General features: G+C 36.0%; 1 protein-coding gene across 5 annotated transcripts in view; it reads left to right on the top strand.

Annotated features, from left to right (window-relative positions):
- IL1RAPL1 (interleukin 1 receptor accessory protein like 1) overlaps nt 1-23,551 on the top strand; it is a 759,868-nt gene that overhangs the window by 201,064 nt on the left and 535,253 nt on the right. The gene's annotated exons all lie outside the window — the stretch shown is intronic.

Here is a 23,551-nt window from a genome sequence, read left to right as displayed (position 1 = left end):
TGAGACAAAGAAGGCAAGAAGTATCTCACCCTTTTCCTTATCCCTTGTCACTATGTTTCCCCCCACCACATCCAATAAAGGACGTATTTTCTTTTTCCCCTTTCCTTGTTTATGTATTTAGAAAAACATTTTTTACTTTCTTTAACAACAGCTATATTGAGCTCCAGTAGAGCTTTGCCACTTCTAATTTTGTCCCTGCACAGCCTCATGACATCTTTGTCATCCTCCTGAGCGGCCTTCCTCTTCTTCCAAAGTTCATAAACCCTTTTTTTCATCCTGAGCTTTAGCCACAGCTTTCTGTTCAGTCAGAACATTCTTCTTTCCTGCTGGCTTATTTTTCAAAATGTGGGGACAGCCTGCTCCTCTGCCTTTAGTTTTTTTTTGAAGTCCAACATTCCTGGACTCCTTTGCCCTCTAGGTCTGCCTCCCATGGGATTATGACAACTATTCTCCTTAACAGGCCCTCTGTCTGCCCTCTGGAAGTCCAGGGTGGCATTTCTGCTAAACCCCCTTCTTACATTTCCAAGAATTGAAAACTATTAATTTGTGATTGCTGTGCCTGAGGGCCTCCAACTTTCACATGTATTTTATGTTATAAATCTAAATAAAGATGTTATAAATCTAAATAACAAGTGAACCTGGAGACATGGAAATATGAGTACCTAGGTTTATTTCTCAGTGACTCCAAAAGGGCTTTGCCTAGATTTATATGGAAATTAAAAGCTGATTTATTTATTTATTTATTTATTTGCCTCTATTGTTTGTAAGGTCATCCTTAGGATGTCCTGAAAGATTGTCAAGGTGAGATGGTCTTTATATAACAAGATTGTATGAATATTGTCAATTTATGACTTGTTAAATTAAAACTTTATTTCTCATAAGGACCCATATTGCTTTTTCTGTGTTGTATGTAGTATTTAAAAAACTGAAAAGCTCAATATCTTTTCCATGCCAATGTAAGAAAATTCAATAGTATTGAAAAGAAATATAAACAGATAAATCTGCATTTTCAGTGGGGTTTAGAATCATGTCATATTTCAGAACTGAGCCTCCAACAGAGACATCACTTTGAGAAAGCTTAGCTCCAGAAAAGACAGACATGCCTTTTTTTTTTTTTTAATTTTTATTATTATTATTTCTAATTCCCCATAGCCCTCATAATATAAATACTGACATCATGATAAACAAGCATGCAGTGCATTATAGCACATTTTTTGTATCAGTTCAGTTGAAACATTAGTATTAAGCATGTAATAATGAAATAAGAGAGAGATTTGGGCATGTATCTAAATATTTCATCTATAAAGATACTTCAGAAAATTTATTATTGTTCCAAAAAATTACACTATATCATTGAGACATCTTTATTACATCTTTATTAACAATTTTGCTTAGTCTACAAAAGATGCTCCAGTTTAATTTAATAATAATAATACAGATAGTATTAATAATTATTAATAATTAATAATATCAATCAATAATAATAATTTAATATATTAATGTGCTTTCACATTAAATTCTGAAAATAGTCATGAAGTGTCAGTACATTTTTAAAATACATATTTTATTTTTATTTTTATTTATTTTTATTTATTTTTTCTGACTGAGATGGTTCACAAAATAAGGAGGTGTTTCTGACCCAGCTGTAGTGCTTCATTCCTTAGAGGGGCTATTGTTCCCTGTGGGGGCTTTCACAGAGGTAATCATGCCATCAAGCACGAAGTCTATTGACTCTAGGATATGAAGGTGTTTCATCTGTGGTCATGGCCACTGCAGGAAACCTAACACTGTCAGTTGAGTGATTACATCGGGACTGTGTTAGTGCTTTTCAGCTACTTCCATTTATGATTTTCTTAATTTTTAACTTCTCATTTCTCTCAGATGAGACTTCCCCCCCCCCTTCCCCCTCCCCCCCGCTGGGTGATTGTTCCTTATTTTATAGTTTCAGAAATGCGATAATTTAAATCCTTTCTTTGTAATGTTAGCTTTAAGGTATGATCCTTTCCCTGGACCTTTCAGTTCTTCCAGACTAATGCTATTCCTTTATATCAGTTTTTCTCATCTATTTTATCCTCTTTATCTTTTTTGGTTGCTATTCTTTATATTTCATATAACTCTTCTGTAGTCTTTCTAAACAGTGCAACCAGCCATCACAAAGTAATACATAAACTTCATATAATTCAGAAAAAAAAAAAAAAAAAAGAAAACAAAACAAAACAAAACAAAACAACAACAACAACAACAAAAACCTTAAACCTCAAGTTTCTACACTCAAGCTTAAGGAGACTCAAACTCATTGGAAATACCAGTCCTCAGTAAAAATTGATGTGTAACCATGACATTGTCAACCTCTGTTTTTTAAGAAAACTTCTTCAGAATGCAACCAAAGACTTCTGAAGCAAAATTCAATGTCTTTTCAAGTGTACTTGAAAAGCCTGTACTACTCTAAGCCATAAACATTTTAACCAACAATTTATGAGTAGAACAACTGCAAACATCTACACTATTAGGCCTGGCAGGTACCTTGCCAAGAAGTTATGTTCATCACCACTGGATTTGCATGTAAACTATTGTGATAAGATAAGGGGAACATATATCTGTCATATTTTATATTTCTTTTCTAATTTAAATCTAATTTAAATGTAGAGATGTTATACCAAATGTCGGTTCAAAAGCAAAAGAACAATGTTAATATTTTCAGAATATGCAAATATTCAGCAGCTAAATATCTCTCTTGCATCAATATATCTTGATTACTCTTTCAGTGAGATACATTTACAACCAAATAATGATAGGGTTTAAAACCCTTGGAGCATTTATTCAAGCTTGGATATTTATGCTTCTGTAGGAGAATAATGCAGTCAGTTATTTAAATTAGCATTGTTGTCCACACTGTGAAATAAAGAATAATCAAACAGGATTGCTATTAGGCTATAAACCATCATAAAGATCCAAAATTCATTTTCAGTAAATAAAATCTATGATTTTGTTTAAACATGACAGTGCAGCTTTTTCTTACAAATCCAATATTATATCAGGTCTTATGTTTTAACATCTGGATTGATCTAAATGCCAAGATAACATATTGTTTTGTCTTCTTCATAGTACAGTGAAATAATTACATTTTCTTCTATAATTTGTTGAAAAATCCATTAATGTTTCCAGGAAAAAGAGAAGAATAAAAGGCCTAAGATGATTGCTTACCTCCTCAGTATTTCAGAATGTATCTACATAAATTGTGATCACTTCTAACACATATTTATTATAGTAGGAGGCTAGAAGCAGCAAAGTATTCAAGACAGATTACAAGTACAAGGAATTCTATTACATAACTTGTTGACTGCATATTTGGTTTGTTTAAGTATTTTTGTGTATGTTTTTTGTTTGTTTTTGGTTTTGATTTTGATTTATTTATTTTTAATGCTGCATTGGGGTTTAATAGAAATAAAAGAACCTTAGGAAAACAAAAGAAAACATTTTGAAATGCAGCATAATATATCAAAATATAGGAACAAAATATTAACAAATTCTGCAAAACATTTGAGGTCTACCTGAACTTTTAGTGATACAGTGTTGTCATGGTTCCGCTCGAGTGGGTAGCCGAGCTCCACCACAGCCGCTCTCTCACTCCCCCTCCTCAAAGAGGAATGGGGAGAAAATATGTGAAAAGGGGCTCAAGGGTTGAGATAAGGACGAGAAAATCATGCAATAATTATTGTAACGGGCAAAACAGACTCGGCATAAGGAGATAGTAAGATATATTGCCTATTACTAACAAGCGAGAGAAGTGAGAAAACAAAGGAAAAAGCAAACCAAAAGCACCTTCCCCCCATCCACCTTCTTCCACCTCCTCCCCCCGAGTGGCGCAGGGGAACGGGGGAATGGGGGTTATGGTCAGTCTACAGCGCTTCTTCTCCGCCGCTCCTTCTCGGTCACTCTCGTCCCCTGTGCTGTGGGGTCCCACCCACGGGATGCAGTCCTTGCAGCGTTTTTTCCCTGTCTTAAATATGCTCTCACAGAGGCGCAAAACAACATCGCTTATTGGCTCAGCTCTGGAAAACAATCGGGCCCTTCCCAAACATGGGGCAGCTTCTAGATCTTTCTCACAGAAACCACCCCTATGGCTCCCTGCTACCAAAACCTTGCCACGTAAACCCACTACAAGTGTGCAAAGTATGTTGTTCTTTTAATAATTATTAAAATTATTAAAAAATAAAAATTAAAGAAAACAATGAAAATATATTTTCTTAAAAATATTGTTTGTCAAAGTATCTGTTGCTATTTTAAGTGTCTAAGATTTTTGATTTTTGAGCTTCCATTTTATGTTTTATAACTACCTTTTCTTTTTTGACTTATCTCAACTGAGTTGTCATGCATATGAAAACTGATAGTGTAAGTAACATTAAATAATAGTGAATCAAAAAAGCCAACGTCCATGAAGCTCTCCAATTCTTAATGACATGACAGAGGAAAAAAAGCAGGGGTTCAGAAAGTCTGAAATTGTATTTTTGATCATTTACATTCCAGCCAAGAAGTTATAACTCATGAAATCACAATGATATAAATATATAGCCACTTTTTTCCTCCTGAGCCCAAAACAAAGTAAGAATCAGGAGTGCAGCCTTTCCATCCACTTCATAGTATAAAATTTATTCAAATAAAAGTACAGTGATATTTAATGAGGATTGCCAGTGGAATTTGCCGAATATTAATTACTGATTTCTGATTTGTTTACAATTAGTCATAGGACATGAACTTTAAATTATTCAACTTGAAAATACTAAATAAATTATAATTAAAAAGACTGTTATATAGTTTAGACTATTGTAGACTATTATCTGTTTATCTAGAGCAATTGTGAGTAACCTGATTCTTTTTCTAACGTAACTTTTAACTTACTGACTAAAATTCAAATCTCTGGGAATTTCTAGTTTAGATTTCCATGAGTATGTAGGCAAAACAAAACAGGTGGGGTAGCTGGGTAATTATGGAAGGTTTGTTTTTTTTTGACTGAGGAACATATACCGGAACTTTGGACATAAATCAGCACAATGATTAGGAGAAAAAGCTTCAGCAAATAACATGCACTCACTAGCTGAGAAGTAGCTGAGTAGCTATGGGGAGAAGAAGAATTAATGTTGTGAGAGCTGACAACATGCCAACCTTGTGGAGAATGTTTTTCTATTTAATTACTTTTAAATACTTAATTACATTTTAATACAGAAAGTAAAAACTGTGTCATTTCTCTTATTCTGCTGAATAATCCAAAATCTAAACATCCCTTTAAAGAATAAGAAAAACAAACAAACAAACAAACAAAAGATTTCAGGCCAATGTACCATCTAATACTGAAACTGTGTGATTTAAACAATAACAAACAAACCAAATTTAACACTGCATCTTTGCGTAAAGATGAAGAGAATCATACCTCTTGAGGTTACCAATTATTGGATTTGGTATACAGTCACTACTATTGGAATGGATGCATAGGCTTTATAGGTGAACAAATGTTATGTGCAAAGAAAATACCCAATGAAAATGAAATTGGCCCTGCAGTATAGCAGAGGAAGATCTCTCCTCACCAGTTTCCAAAATGTGTGGCACAGGCATTAGTGCTCAACTTCTAACCCACCTCAAGGCAAATTTGGCTCATTTTGGTTCAGACGAATTAACAAATTTCAAGACAAAAAACAGGAAAAAAATACACAGCTTTACCCATTTAAAAGTAATAGTTCTGGCAGCTAGCACATTCTACAGAGGAGAGACTTGGATTTAGCCAAGGATTTTGTATGCAGAAGGCACCCATGATTTTGCAACCAGTTCAATGAAGGTGTGAGCTCTGCACAAGTGGCAGCTTGTGTGGGTGTACTACCCTGAGCATGAACATACTAGAGTGGAGGAAGAAAGCTCAGGCTGCTGTGAGTCATGCTGAATCTAGTGTTGGCACCTGAACCAGTAGCAGGTAAAAGGAGACAAACTGTTCTGTGTTGTCAGTAGGAGCCTTCTATCTTGAATAATGGGCAGAGTTATACAAACAATACATCTGTATTATCACTTAGCATACGTAATATCAATGACATCAGATGTATTAGTTATTGACTCTATTAATGATGAATTATTATTGATTGAAGTCCTATGCATCTCCTGTTTTATCTGCTTATCATAACACATCCATATTTTTGCTGCATGGTCTCCCTGTTTTCCAAAACAAACCAACCCCATTTCTGTTTGCTTACTGTGAAGCTACGTGAACCTTGTTTTCCATCAGGGAGGTTCCTGTCTCTTTCCTGCAGCCAGTTATCCTTCTCTCTGAGGTGTGGCTGGGAGGGGAGGTCTGTTGGTCCCAGGGGAGAGGCCATGCAGAACAGCCCAACCTGAACCATCCCGAGGTGGTGTGAGGAAACGGACAACATCTACAGGGATTGAAACAATCAGGAGTTGATCTCAGCCCTTTTGATAAAAGGCAAGTTAGAACAGGGAGGCATGAGAGGTGTCTTTGAAATCCCACTGGAAGGCTGAGCAGCGGAAAATTTGAGCAAGAGGAGGAACAGAAAGGAAGAAGGCATTCAAGAGGATGGGTTTGTAGGGAACTCCAAGTGTACAAAGGACAGAAGCATTGAGACTGATGTTAGCAGGAGGGCATGGGTAGGGTAGTCATGGGCAGGAGTGCGTGCAGTTCTTGGAGCCAGTTTTTGGAAAGCAAACCCAGGAATGGGGCATCAGGGCAAGTGAACACGGATCAAGGCATTCTGGACAGTCATATTTTCAAGCATGGTATCTCACTATGTAATTTGTTAGATGATAATGTGTTACCATTATCGATTACTCTGGTTCAGAAATCTATGAATCATTTATATATTTAGCCATGATGAATTTGGATTGAAATTCAGTAGCTTATTGTTATTATAAATAAATATATGCAATGTACTAAAAAAAAATACATTTAATAATTTTAATTAATATTATTGAAGAAATATCAAAAGTCATTGGGAAGCTCACAAGTTCAGTTCTGACCCTTTTGAATATTTATTATGAATCATTCCTGAAAACGCTAAGTCTGTATAGATCTAAGTGTTCAGTATGTACTGCTATGAGGGTAGTGAAGCACTGGCACAGGTTGCCCAGAGAAGTTGTGGATGCCCTGTAGGTGTTCAAGGCCAGGTTGGATGGGGCTTTGAGTAACCTGGTCTAGTTGGAGGTCTCCCTGTGGGGTTGGAACTGCTTGGAACTGTTGGAAGGAATCTTTAAGGTCCCTTCCAACCCAAATCATTCTATGATTCTGTGACTAATTTGGGCTGAACTTAGATGGAGGAACAAGAATAAAGCCATATGGAGGAGGTATTTTGTAAGCACATGATTTGTATGACTGTTGAAGTAGGAGCATGTCAGTAAGAACTTCTTAAAATAAAGACCCTATCTTCATTTAGAAGACTGTGGAGACAGCTGCAGAGTCTATGGGTCTGTATTGGTGATCCTTGCTCAAAAATAAAACAAACAAATAAAAACTACAACAGAGGTGATGGTTAAAAAAAAAAAAAAAAAAAAGAAAAGAAAAAATAAATCATATATTGCCCTGGAGATCTAGATTTAGCTTGTTTATACTTTAGACTACCTATGTGAGTAGGCTCTTAGAAGAGCTTTTAGCTTTTTATTTATTTATTTATTTATTAGTGAATAATTCCTTATTTTCAAGGTCTGAACTTCAGATTCAGACTCAGATTAGCAACCAGTAGGAACATACCTAATTATAACTAACATTATGAAGTGCCTGTTGTAAATTTGAACACCTGCAATTAGAAATTACTTCTAATTTTTCTTCTGTGCTTCTACTTCTCTTCTGTATAATGAGGTAATAGTAAACTCTGGTCTCATAGCAGTGTAGAATTTTTTTGATAGCTATGAAAAGTCAAAGAATCTGGTAAGATGTCACAGTCTGTTTTCAGACTAGTTTGAAGTAATTACTAGTTTAAGTAATTCTCATTAAACAAACACTGCCCATGTGATCAAATGCAACAAGGATTCTAAGGAAAAAAATACCATATTAACATGTCAGTAAAAATCCATATGCAGAGGGATTTGAGGCCTGAATTAGTTCTGCAATATTATGAGTGTTCTTTTTGAATAGTTGTTTTATATATAGTAAATAAAACTTCTTTTGTGTATGTATGTTCAGAAGAAGAAAAAAGTATTTCTTCTTTACAATGCAACTAAGCAAATACATATGTGGCAGAAGGAACTTCTAATACCTCACTTATAAATCCTAGTTTCACTGAAGTCCACATGAAACTTGTGTTATGTTACTACCATTAGGATTTCCTCCCAAGAGAGGATTTTCTTATTGCTCTTAGATTGTGAATACACCGAGACAGGGATAATATTTTATATTTTAAATAAATTAGATTTTATCTTGGGTGCTATTGAGATAAAAATTGTTGTGTTTTTGGACTGATGGGCTTATTGTTTCCATTGTTAATAATTTCTAATTCCATTAGGAAACTTAGCTATTGTCATATGTATTTCTGTATCTTTAAAATATAGACAGAGTTATTTTATTTTCCAGGATAACCTATGTTTTAACACATGCAGAATGTCACTGGGACATATTATGAATTTTCAAGAGTTTGACTTCAGTGTGCTTTTTTTTTTTTTTAATAAATGTTAAAATATATACATTTCAGGACTGATTCAGAAACTCCACATTCCTTTCTACTTCTTTTATAACACTCATTTCACTTTTAACTGACTTCATATAGACCTGATTTAGCTACATGCTCTCCAGTATCCTCATCTGACATGACTTTTGGTCATTTTATTAAATTGTCAGTCTGGTCAGCATCTGGCTCACACTTTAAATTCCATGTTTCACCTGACTGTTTTCATCCCTAACTGCCTTTGAGGGCTTAAAACTACAAAGTGAATGCAAAGATGAAATTGAAGCTGTTTGAATCGATGCCTTCACCTTTTGGAGATCTTTCATAAGAGATTATTGGTAACTTATCTTCTTTCAGTTGTGGACTGTTAGCCTGATTCTTGTACTTAATGCTCATCTGTCTTGTGCCTTCTCTCCATTACTTTTGTCTTTAGTATTTCAATTTCTCTTGGTACTCTTTTCTTGCAAAGTAAACATGTCCAGTTTCCCTGGGTGAAAAGGAAGTACACTTGACTTGACATTTCTCAATGATCCCTTTTATCACTTTCATTTTGAAGTAGCTCATGGAACACTGTTTTTAATGGATGTCTGGAGCTACTCTCCTCTCATCCCCTCCCAGTCCCTTTCCAGGCTCTCTTCTGTACTTAGCCTTCCCCTTTCCCTTCAAATGACCTCTTCCTTGTCATGTAGGAGAATATTCAGTCTTACCATTCCTCAGCACATTTGACCATTCTTCTTTTCTTGAAACTTGTTCCTTCATAGCCTCTATAGCTCTGTTCCCTTCATGTTTCTCCCCTTTTCTAATTATTTCTCCATTATGTCCTCATCCTGGTACATTGGTGGTAAATAAATAAAATCTTGTGGATACCAATCAAAGACTTTTTTCTTACCTTAAAAGACTTGTTGTTCCTTTTTCTTTCTTTTTAATAAGATTTTCATCTGCTCTTTGCACAGAAAAAAAATATTACAGGAAATATTTTTTCTTACAGAATTCTTTATTACTGTATATTTCACATGCTAAATCAAAATCAATACATTCCACTCTCCCCAGAGACCTTGACACCTAATGAAATTATGAAATTTATCATCTGCAGCATGTCTCCAAATCTTAAAGTCTTTTTCCAGTTCCAGGAAGACTTGCGGTCTTGATGTCAAAGTAGGATGGAGATCTTAAGACTGAGAAAACAACCAAGAGAAATCTTTTTTTTTTTTTTTTTTTTTTTTTTATGCTTTAATACTTTTCATTAACAAAAGATTCTAATTTAATGAAAAGTGATATACCCATTAATTCGCATTATTTTAATCCATATGTAGCAGATGAAAACCAGAGAAATTTATAAGGGTATAACATTAAGTCATGATCTGCTTTAACATGGAAGATAGATAGTATGTAGATATGATAGTGAACAGAACTTCAAATTCAAAGAACTTTATTATTATTATTATTATTTCCAATTGATATGAGTGAAGGAAAAACAAAACAAAACACAAATAAGCAACTCATCCATTACACAAGCAAAATACAGTATCATTGCTCTCTTGTTCAGCAAATCAGTTCAGCACATGGTCAAAATTGTTCAATAGAGAAGTTATGAACTAAAATAACTGGACAATTCTTTTTCCAAATTTGCATCTAGCTATCTGCTACCCAAGAGTCTTTTATTATAATCTGAAGTGGATATATTTTCAGAGGAGGCTTTTTGATTATATAGAATAGTTGAAAAAATAATCTTCTTGCTACATGAACTTCAATCTTTTTTTCTTTAGAATACTGGTAAAAGCAAGTAAAACTAGCAGTTTTGCATTGTATTAAGTTAAAATTAAAAGATAACAAGATGGCAGTAACATTTCAGTTTTTATTAAAAAAAATAAAATCACAATAGTGCTGTTTTTTTCCCCTACTCAAATATTTTCATTTATTGAATTGGGAGAAAAAAAATATCTGTATTATAATAACATAAATGTATAGGGAAAAAAAATTCTTCCATTGTTTATAACACACACAGTTGAATTGAAAAAAAAAAAAAAAACAAAAAAACAAAAAAACATACTGATTCCTGGCATTGTACTTACTGAATATTTCAACATCCTCATTAATTATTCAAGAGCTATAAGACAAAAATAATAATAAAATATAAATAATACTAATAAAACAAAAACAAAACAAAAATATTTATTTCCATTCCATTTTTGTAATTAAAAATATTAGTCTAAAAATATAAATTTCTCCTTGCAAAATACGCAATTTGATTTACTCTTATTCTTTTCCTCAACTCAGCCATTCATTTTCTTTCACCTAGAAACCAAAGAGCTGAACTAAACCTCAGTCAAGTCAGTAAGAATCCTTTTAATTACATCATCAGCCTTCATGTAATTGGCCTTCAACAGGCTTGGTGGATGAGGCGAGAGCAATGCATATTATTTATCTCAACTTTTATAGGGTTTATGATACTATGTTTCATAACATCCTCATCTGGTGAGGCTGCACCTGGAGTACTGTGTTTAGTTTTGGGCCCCTCATTACAAGAAGGACATTGAGGCCATAGAACATGTCCAAAGAAGGGTTACAAAGCTGCTGAAGGGCCTGAAACACATGTCCTATGAGGAGCGGCTGAGGGAACTGGGGTTGTTTAATCTGGAGAAGAGGAGGCTCAGGAGAGACATTGCTCTCTACACTACCTGAAAGGAAGGTGTAGGGAGACGGGGGGTCAGCCTCTTCTCACAGATAGTGATAAGACCAGAGGGAATAGCTTCAAGTTGCACCAAGGGAGGTTTAGGTTAGAAATTAGAAGACATTTATTCTCAGAAAAAATAGTCAGGCATTGGAACAAGTTGCCCAGGGAAGTGGTGGAGACACCATCCCTGGGGGTATTTAAGGAACAGTTGGATGTGGTGCTTAAGGCTATAGTTCAGTGGATGCCATTGGTAGTAGGGTGATGGTTGGACCAGAAGATCTTTTAGGTCTTTTCCAACCTTAATGATTCTATGATTCTATGAATCTATAAATTAATGATTCTATGATTCTGTGATTCCATGATTATATGAAATAGGCTGATGAAGTATGGCTTAAATAAGTGGATGTTGAGGTGTATTGAAAATTGACTGAACATCTGGGCACAGGGGATTGTAAACAGTGGTACAAAGATCAACAAAAGGAAGTATTAAGTCCTGCCCTTGGGATGGAACAATTCTAACCACAAGTACAGGCTTGGGGTGACTGGAAAGCAGCTCTGCAGAGGACTGTGGCATTCCCTCAGTTCAACTGTGCTCCTCAGTTCAAGAACAGAGAACTGCTGGAGAGAGTTCAGCGCAGAACCACAAGGATGATTAAGGGAGTGGAGCATCTCCCTTAAAAGGAAAGGCTGTGGGAGCTGGGTCCCTTTAGCTTATAGAAGAGAAGATTTAGGGGTGACCTTGTTAATGTTTATAAATATGTAAAGGGTGAGTTTCAGGAGGACAGAGCCAGGCTCTTCTCATTGACATCTAATGACAGGACAAGGGGAAATGGGTGCAAGCTGGAACATAGGAGGTTCCTCTTAAATATGAGAAGAAACTTTTTCACTGGGAGGGTGGCAGAGCACTGGCACAGGTTGCCCAGGGGGGTTGTGGAGTCTTCTTCTCAGGAGATATTCAAAACCCACTTGGACACGTTCCTGTGTGACCTGATCTGGGTGTTCCTGCTCCAGCAGAGGGATTGGACTCGATGATCTTTCAAGGTCCCCTCTAATCCCTAACATTCCGTGATTCTGTGATTCCGTGATTCTGTGATTCCATGATTCTGTGATTCTATGATTTGGTGGACACTAAACTGGACATGAGGTTGCGATGTGTCCTTGTATCACTGTACATGTTGCCAACAAAAATGTTAAACAACACTGGACCCAATACTGACCCCTCAGAGACACTACTCATCACCAGTCTCCACTTGGACATCACACCGTTGACCAAAACACTTTGAGTGTGACCATTTAGCTAATTTCTTATCCACTGTGTGGTTCATCTGTCAAAATCCACGTCTCTCCAATTTAGAGACAAGGATGTCATGCAGGACAGTGTCAAATGCTTTGCACACCATCATGGGTTGCACTAGACGGTGCTGATAGCAGGTCAAAGGATGTGATCCTTTCTCTCTGCTCAGCACTGGTGGGGTCTGTGGTAGTTTTACTCAGCTGGGCAGCTGAGCTCTACCACAACCACTCTCATTCTCTGTCCTCAAAGATAAAGTTCTCTTTGAGAACTGTTCCAAACAGGAGTCCATACCATGGGGTCTATCCTTCAGGAGCAAACTGCTCCAACACAGGCCCCCATAGGCAGCAGCTCCCCCCAGATCCCCTGCACCTTCTTGGACTCCGCTACAAGGGCTGTAGCCTCCTTCAGGTTAGATCCACCTGATCCACCGTGAGCTCTTCCAAAGGCTACAGCATTGAAATCTGCTCCACCATGATGTGTCTCTAGTGTGAGAGACATACTGGAATTAGTCCAGTCCAGGGCACTAGAGCATCTGACGTATAAGGAGAGGCTGAGATAATGGGGATTGCTCATCCTAAGGAAGAAATGGCTCAGTGATCTTATTGTTGTGTGTAAACACTTGATGGGGGAGATAAAGAGGGAGCTGGACTTTTCTCAGTTATGCCCAAGAACAGGACAGGAGGCAATGGGCACAAAATGAAACACACAATATTTCATTTGAACATTTTTATTTTTTTTTAAATCTGAGTGCAGTCAGATAGTGGTACCAGCTGCCCAGCAAGGTTGTGGATTATCCATCTTTGGAGATACTCAAAACCCATCTGGATATGGCCCTGAGCAACCTGCTGTCACTGATCCTGGTCTGGGCAGGGGTTGGACCAGACAATTTCCAGCGGTGTCTTCCAGCCTCAGCCAAACTATGAGTCTGTGACAGGGAACTTAGATAAAGCTTATAGCACACTCTGAAAGACTGACCAAAACTGAGACAAATTTTTGTTTTTATTAAAAGTTTATTTCTAATTTTCCACACTACTTTCCTTTCTGTACATTTTTCCATCCTAAATTATCTGCAAGATTATACCTATGTGTTTTTTGTTTGCTTGTTTTTCTTGCAATATTTTTGTTGCTATATATTCTCACTGAAAAAAAAATGGTCACAGATTTTCAAATGTTCATAGAACCTAACCAAATAATTATGTTTGGATGTAACTTAATTACCAGTCAGTTCTTCACTAAATTGTCCCCAGCCTGAAGAAAATGGATTTACTTTTTATTTACCTTTGTTTTGATATACGGACCACGTAAGTAAAGCTTTCTTAGAAAGGGGAGTAAGGTATGCTATTAGTTTTCATTATTTTTATTATCATGTCAGAAGCTCAAGGCATGCAAAAATACTGAAGGGAGGAAGAAAAAGTAATTCTTACTCTGTGCATTCACAGTCTTGCATTGAGTGTGTATTCATGCAAACATTAGGAGAGAAGTTGAATATGCCAAAGGCAAATCTGACATTAGTTTTTTCTTAATTTTTCAGTAGGATTGTTTTTTTTGTTTTGTTTTGTTTTGTTTTGCTTTGCTTTGCTTTTTTTTTTTTTTTTTTTTTTTCTTCTGAGAAGTTCCCCAAGGGTCTAAGGAATATTTATTTATTTGTTTGTTTGTTTTTGAGACTGAACAGTCAAGAGTTTTTCAGACCAGCTACTGAACAGTTAATGGAATCTATTAATTAACTATTATTTCAGGAAAAACAAATTTAAGGAAAGTTTTGCCCCATCAAGTTGTCAAGCAATTACTGTATTAGACTGCTGTAAAAAAATAATGTTTAATCTTATTCTGCATTCTTCCTTGTAAGAGTATGAAAATATTCTAGCCTTAGACTTTTGGAAGTCATTGTACTGTATTATTATTGTTATTATTATTATTCTATTTTCTTTACTTTTTTTCTTTACTTTTAGAGCACAGGAAAAGCATTACATTTACTCAAATGTCATAGGAATGTCATTTATATCTAGGGTGCAGAAGGAATAGCTCATCCATTCTGGCAATAATCTTACCTTTTTTGGTAGCCGCTATGAAAATGCCAACATTTGCTATCAATTACCCCTGCATGGTATTTGCAGTATTTCTTAATAGCTAGAATAAGAAATAGCAGTAGTATTTCAGATACTCTAGTGCGGAAATGGTTAGAATATGTTTGCCTAGCATTGTTTACCTACTGTTTGCCTATTGTTTATACATACAGGATTCTTGATAGAGAGTAGTTATATAAGAAAAATTAGACGAAATACATGTATGATTAGAACTCATGTTAGAGACATATTTTTTAGTTTCTTGTTTCAAAAATCAGTAACAAGTTTAGATTAGAAAAAAAATATGAGAAGTTCGGAAGTTTCATTTATGGTGAAACCTAAATGGTGAAATCTAAGGTTTTGAATTTCAGGACACTATGAGTTCTGCAAAGTTCTATATTAGTCTTCTGTGCAAGTATCAATATTTTCTTCAAAACTCTTCTTTTGAAATTGTTCAAAAAGTCTCTAGAAAAATTTTCCTGAAACTCAAATATATTATCCCAAGGACATTAAGGGGAAATGATAGATAAAAACATATCCAGGACTATTTGAAATCAATCATTATTATTCCTATATTTTAGTTATGACCATAATTTCTTTGTCATTTATTTGGTTTATGTTTAATTTAAACTATTACATAAGTAGAATCAAATCTGAGGAATGGTTTAGGAATAGGAAGCACTAAAGCTATGCTAATACACTAATATCCCAAGACACCCCAAGAATTTTTTATTTTATTTTTTTCTCTGAGTGCTGTTTATATTAATTTCAGAGAAATTATTGTCATCTGATTTCAGTGAAAACAAAATTCAGAACTCATTTTGAAAGGCCTAAAATATCTGGCTCTTTCAACTTATATATAACAGGTCCTCCTGGACCTGTTTTCTGATATCTTGGTGATAACTTCTTGGTACAAGTGCTAAGGGAGCTGACTAGAAAAGGTGCCCTCATACATTTCTTGCATATAAATTAAGAGGGTTTTGTGTCTTTGGTAATAGCAGGAAAATGATGATCAGAGTGCTGGAGCACCTCTCCTGTGAAGAAAGGTTGAGGAAACTGGGCTTGTTTAGCTTGGAGAAGAGAAGCCTCCATGGAGACCTCATTGCAGCCTTCTAATACTTGAAGGGAGCATAAAAACAGGAGGGAGAATATCCATTTACATGTGTTGATAGTGATAGGACAAGGGGAGTTGGTTTTAAACTAAGACAGGGGAGATTTAGGATAGATATTAGGAGGGAGTTTTTCACTCAGAGGGTGGTGAGGCACTGGAACAGGTTGCCCAGAGAGGTTGTGGATGCCCCATCACTGGAGGCATTCAAGGCCAGGCTGGATATGGCTCTGGGCAGCCTGCTCTAGTGGTTGGCAACCCTGCCCAGAGCAGGGAGGTTGAAACTAGGTGATCTTTAAGGTCCTTTTCAACCTAGGCCATTCTATGATTATATGATTCTATGGAAACTACCACCAAAACTTCAGCTCCAGATATAGGTAGAGCAGACTTCAGGCTCCTCTGGGAACTAATTGATAAGGTCCCCTAGGAGACATTCAAAAAACTGAAGACATTCAACAGTCCATCAGCTCTTGTCAAATTTTAAGTACCACCTCTTAAAATCATAGAAGCTGACAATTCTAAAATGTTGGAGTCAAGCAGGTGGGGCTGAAGGTCATCTTGGCTGAGCAGGGATCTTCTTCTAGATTAGACAAAAAAATAAAGTACATGGCCACTGGAAGGGAGGTCACACAACATGGGAGGACTACAGGGATGTTGTTCACCATTATAGGGAGGAAATTTGTGTGGTCAAAGTACAAAGAGCTGCAGATGGCCAATATGTCGGGGACAATAGAAAGTTTTGTTGTTGTTGTTTTTGTTTTGTTTTGTCTTGTTTTAATATGTTAACACCAAAAGGAGGACATTGGTTTGTTACTTGTTGAGGGTGGTTACCTCACAAACAGGGACGTACAAAAAAAAAGAGACTTTTAATACCATGTTTGCCTCTGTTTTTGACACCGATGATGGGCTCTAGGACCCCCAGATCCCTGAGTTGGCAGACCATGACTGTGCTAATGAACTTGTGTGGGATTTGCTGCTCTGGTTGGATAAAAATAAGTTTATCCTAATGGGATTTGTCCCAGGGTACTTAAAGAGCTTTCTGATATTATTGTGAGTCTTCTTTCAATTCTTTTTCAATGGTCTTTGTAATCTGGGGAGGTCCCAGTCAAATGGAAGCAGGGAAATGTTTTTTCAATTTTCAAGAAGGGCAAGAAAGAAGACCCAGGTAACTGCAAGCCTCTCAGTCTCAGGTCAGTGACTGGTAAAATTATGGAGACAATTATTCTGGGAGTTACTGGAAAACACCTGAAGGACATTGATCACAGCCAACACAAGTTCACAAAGGAAAAGCTCTGTTTAATGAACTTAAGTTCCTTTTATGACAAGGTCACACATCTAGTTGACCAAGGGAAACCAGCTGATGTAATCTTTTTGGTTTCAACAAAGTTTTTTATAAGGTTTCTCACAGTATATTTCTGGACAGAATATCCAGCATAGAGCTAGATAAATACATGATATGATGGGCAAACAGCTTTATGTAACGTTTTCATAAATGACTTGGATCCAGGACTTAAAGGCATACTAAGTAAGTTTGTGGTAATACTACATTGGGAGTACCCAGTTACTCTGTCAAGGGTAAAGAGGCCTTGCAGAGACATCTTGACTAACTGGAGGGCTGGGCAATCACCAACAATATGAAGGTTAACAACACTAGGTGCCAGATTCTCCATCTGGGATGGGGCAACCCCGGAGATATGTATAGGCTTGGGGACAAGAGATTAAAGAGCAGTCCCATAGAAAGGAATCTGGTGTGTTTGATCAACATTAAGTTGAATATGAGTCAACAGGGCACCCTGGAAGCCAGGAGAGGCAACTGTATCCTGGGGTGTATGAAGCATAGCATTGCTAGCTAGTCAAGGGAAGTGATTGTCCCACTCTGCTCTGCGTTGATGTGACCTTTCTTTGAGTACTGTGTACAGGTTTGGGTGCCACAGTATAAGAAGTACATGACATTATTAGAGAGTACAAAAGAAGGCAACAAAGATGGTGAAGGGTCTAGAAAGCAAGACATATGAGGAATGGCTGAGTTCACTTGAACTGATCAGCCTAGAGAAAAGGAGACTGAGGGGATACCTGTAGTCTGAGGGGTCAGCTGTAGTCTGAGGGGAAGCCTACAGCTTCTACAACAGGGGGAGTGGAAGGGCAGGCACTGATCTCTTCTCTATGGTGACGAAAAATAGGATCTGAAGAAATAGAATGACACTGCAACAGCGAAATTTCAGGATGATGTTCGGAAAAGGCTCTTCGTCAAGATAGTAGCTGGGTGCTGGAACAGGCTCTCTAGGGAAGTGATAATGGCAAGAAGACTACTGGAGTTCAAGAAGTATTTGGACAATGCTTTCAGACATATACAATGATTTTAAAGTGGTCCTGTGTGGAGTCAGCAGTTGGATGAACATTCTGGGTTCCTCCCCACTCACGATTTTTTAAGATTCTATAACTGGGCAGTATATAGTAGTTCAGAGGAGGAAAGGAAAGGAAAGGAAAGGAAAGGAAAGGAAAGGAAAGGAAAGGAAAGGAAAGGAAAGGAAAGGAAAGGAAAGGAAAGGAAAGGAAAGGAAAGGAAAGGAAAGGAAAGGAAAGGAAAGGAAAGGAAAGGAAAGGAAAGGAAAGGAAAGGAAAGGAAAGGAAAGGAAAGGAAAGGAAAGGAAAGGAAAGGAAAGGAAAGGAAAGGAAAGGAAAGGAAAGGAAAGGAAAGGAAAGGAAAGGAAAGGAAAGGAAAGGAAAGGAAAGGAAAGGAAAGGAAAGGAAAGGAAAGGAAAGGAAAGGAAAGGAAAGGAAAGGAAAGGAAAGGAAAGGAAAGGAAAGGAAAGGAAGTGTTCCTACACTGGCACCTTAATATTACAGTGAGCTTTGTTTCCTTGTTTTCAAGCTAATAATAAGCATCAGAGTGATCAGTATATGATACTGATGATACAAATGATAAAATTCTATCATTTCCTATGTGATACAAACATTTTATACACTCCTGCCTGTACGTATGTCTAGCTCTGCAAAAATAACATGAACATAACTTTGCTATAATTAAGCCCTTTCCATTGACTGAAATAGTTTTCTATCATTCAGTATAGAAATACTTTCTTTCCTCCATGTTGATTTATGTTCTTTATGTAATGAGTTTTCCTGTCCATGACACTTTCTGAAGAAAACCAGATATGTTGCAACTGTTCTGCATGGCAAAAAGAGGAAGGTATGTTTTGTAAACAAATGCCTTCTTCCTTTGATCATTACTTTTGTTATGTTTTTGTGATATCTGGGTAACAAGGTAATCACATAACATTATGAAGTCCTTTGATGAGGACAGGACTTCATCTCAGGAACACATACATGTGTTTAAAAAGCTCCCCAACAGGTAGCCACATCAAAATATATTGCCCTCTTCAACTTCTTCGTACAGGACTAAAGTGTTTGCCAGATGAACAAGACTTTTGGATAAAACAGCTAAAGATTGCGGTGTAAGTTACAAGAAGTAAACTCTTTTGAATAAAGCTCCTGTGTATACTTGAAAATAAAATGATATGTTTTATTTGTTCTGTCATTTAAACTTTTGAAATCTCTCTCACACACATACACACAAAGCAAAACACACCTCGGGAAAGTAGATTTTAGGTTCTGTTCATTTTAGTCTTGGAGACATCTTTTGTAGATCCAGATGCAATTCTTAAATGTCTGCTAAAATCAAAATGATGATTTCCCACATCTCTCCTCAGAACAAGCTTTTGCTCTAGCATAGTCTCCCTCTCTCCCTCTGTGGTGGTTTTACCATGCTAGGGGGCTAAACACCAAAACTGCTCTCTCACTCCCCCTCCGTAGATGAGGAGGGGAAGAAGTAAAGCAAAGAACAACTCACAGGTTGAGATAAAGATAATTTAATTAAAGGGAAATAATAATAATAATAATAATAATTAAAGGAAGCTAATTATGAACTAAACAATTTAACTAAAGGGAAAAAAAAAAAAAAAAAAAGGGAAAGGGGAAAAGGGAGGGGGAAAGGAAAAAGGGAGGAAAACAAACAAACAAAACAAATAAAGGCTATGTGGAAGTGCAGAGGAAAGAAATTACTCTCTACTTCCCACGTCCTTGAAGCAGGAAGGTTGAGGCCTTGAAGCCTCAACACACGTAGCCAGTGTTTGGGAGGAGGATCGACTTTTTTATGAGAGCCCACCCCTCCCCTCTTCTTCCTGTTTCCACCTTCTATTGCTGAGTCAGACCATCATATGGTATGGAATATGCCTTTGGTTGGTTTAGGTCAGCTGCCCTGGTGATGTTTCTCTTCTCACTTTTTGCCCACCCCCTAGGAGGGTTAGAGAGAGTCCTAGAGAGAATCTTCTGAGCAGTAGACACAGCACTGGTGTGATAAGCTACAAGTGCAGAGCACAGCACTGTATGGGCTGCTGCAGGGAAAATTAACATTCCAGCCAGACCCAATACACCCTCTCTCTCTGTGTACTGACATATACACCCATACATGTATAGAATACATGTATATACATGTATATACATTTATATACATGTATAGAATACATGTATATAAATATACAGTCTCAAATGTCTCCATTGTCATTTCAACTTTTGTTTATTAACTGTACTTCAGCTTAACTCATGGATGTTGTTTTATAAGAAATATTTTGGTCTAGGTAAAAACACTTGGAAATGTTTGTTTAAAATGATTTAAACTTTCCATGTGATTTTATAAGTAGAGTGACTTTAAGAAAAAGTTGTTTTCACAGCTTTGTGGCTTTCCCTTGCAGAATAATTGCCTATAGGTAATGTGTTCTGGTATGAAGATGTGCATTAAATACTTGTGAAACAGAGTCTGTTAATAAAATTTCTGACTGCAGGTAATCAGTGTGTGCATCTGTGTGTGAATCTTTCCCTTCTTGAAGTTTCTTACGACTATAACAATGATATTCTGCTTGATTGGCAAGAAGTGTGGTGATGTTGAGCTGCATCATGATGTCAACAACTACTTTTCATTAAAATAATTGGGACTAGGCTACATCAGATACTCTCGGGACCCAAAGTAGACATGCTAAAAAATAGACATTCTATTTCAGAACTTGTCTCTAATGGTAGAAATGTAGAATATTTTCCAACTAAGACGGAACACTTAGTTCATTTTTTTTTTCTTAGATAATTTTATTTTATTTCCCTTCTTTCCCTTCCCTTTATATTTACTTTGCATCTAACTTGTTTTCTGGGCCTTTAGGGTTTTGCAGAGATAAGACAAGAATGAAATTGTCAACTTTCATTCATACTATTCTCTTTCACTTTATAGTATTTTTCTATAAATAATTGGAAGTTTCAAGGTTCATTAGATAATGAAACAATTCAGAACACAGACAAACGATGCTGTCACAATCAAACAATTAGTGAATCAGAAATCTCACATAGGGACATGTCAAAAAGTGAACTTTTAGGGTTTCTTAGGTGAACCTAGGACATGATGATTCCTCTGACAATCAGAAATGTTCTGCAATATATGTTCATCAACAAATATTCTGTTTCTTATTAATGCAAAAGAAAAAGTCCAGAAAATGTTTATCATGCATGCAGAATCCTTATTTTTTTTATTAATAGAACAATAGCAGCACTTGCACAATAGAACAATAGCAATACACATGTTCTGTAGTGTCACATATTAAGTCTCTTGTCGTGTCTCAGTTGCAATTCGTGTTTGTTAATAAAAGTTAATTTTGAAGTTACTCTGTTAAACGTTGGGAAACAGATCAAGCCTCTAGATATAAAGGAGGACTACCAGAACCCCTAAACTTCCATCTAAGTTTGTCCACCTCAACACTTCCAGGTTCTCACATTGGAGACCACAGCCCTAGATCTTGACATCCCCATGCTTTACAACACTTGGATTCATATTTTAGGGTTCTGGAAAAACTTTACCTTCTCTTGTTGGGGCTTTCTGGCACTGGGACCACAAATAGAGTCTGAATGGAAAGTGGCTTGAAAGTTGGCTCTGAGAAACTTGATAGGAAAGTTCTGGAAATACCAGAACAGGGGAATTCTGCAGGGATCTTTTATAAAGTGTGTAACTAGAGTTATTTCCACATAGCATTTCTTGTCCACTAAATTGACTGTGGTAAAATTGTTATTAAATTGCTGGAGAGTTTGAGGGATCTTAGGTCAATAGGGCCTCAAGGTACCACTTCTATCAAACAGTAGCAGATGGAGGCTAACTGTGTTGGAAGCCTGTCAAAATGATAATGATGGTGAGGGGAAGGGACCTATTGTAAAAAAAAATCCTGGTAGTTACCTAAATTTCACAAAAATGCTTATTATTATTATTAAAAATACTGCTTTAGTGGAAAAAAAAAAAAAAAGAGAGAGAGAATTCAGTATTTTGATGTTAAAAGAAAACCTACTAAATCCATTCACAATGAAAAAATGGTAATTTGTACTTGTGGAAAAAAAAAAAAAAAAAAAAAGTGAAGCGTTATTATTAGTAAAGGCATCTAATTTTTACCTGAATGATTCCTAAACATGTTGAATAATTCCCTCATGCTTCTAGAAATAGACCCAAAAAAATCTAGTAATTTTCAGACCATTTTTGAAAACAAAGCAAAACAAAAAAAAAACATTAAACAATTACTAAATAATTACAGTCTGTATGAAACCTCTTGGGGAGGCAAATATTACTTCTACTTTCTTTATCCATTGTGTGACCTTGACCTGTCTATTGAACTCTATAACATAGTATTTATCTTAATGTGTGGATTTTTATAATAAAAAAGTTGATAATAGTGGCAAGGAGACATGAGATGAAATATGGAAAAAATGAGCTGCATTAAGCTTAATGAAGCTTATATATTTTGATAAACAATGGTGGGTTTTATGTTATAAGTTTGGATTAATATCAGTGAAGCAGAGACACAGGCATAAATTTTCATATCATTGATATTGCTTTTAAAGGGAAATTCTTGTAAACAACGCAGTAAATTAGGAGTTTGGAATATGCTAATTTTTTCTATGCTTCATCAGTCCTTTGAACAATAAACACTTCACCCCAATTAAGACACCACCCTGGGGATATGGCTGACCCTTGTACATGTAACAAAGCAAAGATGCCATGGATATCAGCAGTGAACATGATAGGGACAGTATTTCAAGTGTTCTTTTCCTTTTTTATATATATAACAATTGAACTGCAGAAAATAAGTTTCATTGCTTTTACCCCCCCAAAAAAAATTTGTCAGCTAATATTTCAAATGATTTTCTGTATAATTCACATGATTCTTTGAAACATATCCTCTATAAATTTGTAGATTAAGTAATCAGTAAAAGTTTATTAACTATTATTATTTTTATTTTCTAATCTATCTGTTTATTGATTTATTTTTCTGGTGTTGTTTTTGTCTAATTGAATGTTTATTCAAAACAAATACTTTGCTTAGGAAAACAGACATTCTAAGAAATAAATAATAGTAAGTACAATATAGGCTTGTGTTTTATTGATTAATAGTACAGAATATTATTTACAAGAGGCTGGGTAAAGCCACATGATAAAAAATATTATATATATATTTACTGTGCTTTTGTTCATAAGAAAAAGTCCATTAATGTAATCTTTTTCTCCAAATGCTTCTGTGTTTTGGTACCCTCTGCCTAGAATTTGCACATTACAAAGTGTGAGAATTGTTATTGAATCAAGCACTAGAACCTTTTACTTCTATATGCACAGCAAACAGTCTTACTGAAAGACACTAAAGCATGAATTTACTGTCCTTCTTTTATCTTCCCCACTTCCAT

Source organism: Aythya fuligula, chromosome 1 (assembly GCF_009819795.1).
Source record: "Aythya fuligula isolate bAytFul2 chromosome 1, bAytFul2.pri, whole genome shotgun sequence".
Taxonomy (NCBI): domain Eukaryota; kingdom Metazoa; phylum Chordata; class Aves; order Anseriformes; family Anatidae; genus Aythya; species Aythya fuligula.
Note: the sequence above shows the minus strand (reverse complement) of the source record. Positions and strands in the feature narration are given on the sequence as shown.